This window comes from Gekko japonicus, unplaced genomic scaffold (genome assembly GCF_001447785.1).
Source record: "Gekko japonicus isolate JY-2015 unplaced genomic scaffold, Gekko_japonicus_V1.1 scaffold5899, whole genome shotgun sequence".
Taxonomy (NCBI): domain Eukaryota; kingdom Metazoa; phylum Chordata; class Lepidosauria; order Squamata; family Gekkonidae; genus Gekko; species Gekko japonicus.
Genome location: NW_015159899.1, coordinates 20,846 through 21,859, shown reverse-complemented (window position 1 = coordinate 21,859; position 1,014 = coordinate 20,846). Strand labels below are relative to the sequence as shown.

Here is a 1,014-nt window from a genome sequence, read left to right as displayed (position 1 = left end):
TGTGTTCTGCTCCTTCCATTTTCTCTGGGACATCGGAAGCATGAACACAGGAAGCTGCCTTCTACTGAATCTGACCCTTGGTCCATCAAAATCAGTATTGTCTACTCAAACTGGCAGCCGCTCTCCAAGGTCTCAGGCGGAGGTCTTTCACATCACCTCCTGCCTGGTCCTTTTTAACTGGCGATGCCGAGGATTGAACCTGGGACCTTCTGTACGCTAAGCAGAGGCTCTGTCACTGAGCCACAGCCCCTCTTTACAGTTCTCCAGGGTCTCAGGCGAAGGTCTTTCCCATCTGGAGATCCCGGAGACGGAGACAGAATCTGGGACCTTCTGCATGCCAAACAGAGGCTCTGCCACTGAGCCACAGCCCCTCTTCACAGCTCTCCAGGGTCTCAGGCCGAGGTCTTTCACCTCACCTCCTGCCTGGTCCTATTAACTGGAGATGCCAGGGGTTGAACCTGGGACCTTCTGCATGCCAGGCAGATGCTCTGCCCCTGAGCCACGCCCCCTCCTTACAGCTCTCCAGGGTCTCAGGCGGAGGTCTTTCCCATCACCTCCTGCCTGGTCCTTTTTTGGTCCTATTAACTGGAGATGCCAGGGGTTGAACCTGGGACCTTCTGCATGCCAGGCAGATGCTCTGCCCCTGAGCCACGCCCCCTCCTTACAGCTCTCCAGGGTCTCAGGCGGAGGTCTTTCCCATCACCTCCTGCCTGGTCCTTTTAACTGGAGATGCCAGGGATTGAACCTGGGACCTTCTGCATGCTAAGCAGAGGCTCTACCACTCAGCCACAGCCCCTCTTTACAGTTCTCCAGGGTCTCAGGCGGAGGTCTTTCCCATCACCTCCTGCCTGGTCCTTTTTAACTGGCGATGCTGGGGTTGAACCTGGGACCTTCTGCATGCCAGGCAGAGGCTCTTCCACTGAGCCATGGCTCTTCCCTAGCAATGAACTTACAGGTAGCTGGCCTTATTCTGAATCAGATCCTTGGTCCGTCAAAGTCCACATGGGCTACTCA

General features: G+C 55.9%; 1 non-coding gene across 1 annotated transcript; it reads right to left on the bottom strand.

Moving 5' to 3' along the window:
* Nucleotides 1–724: 724 nt before the first annotated feature.
* On the bottom strand, nt 725–796 carry TRNAA-AGC. Its single transcript has one exon. It is a non-coding gene; the product is annotated as a tRNA-Ala (tRNA).
* Nucleotides 797–1,014: the final 218 nt, after the last annotated feature.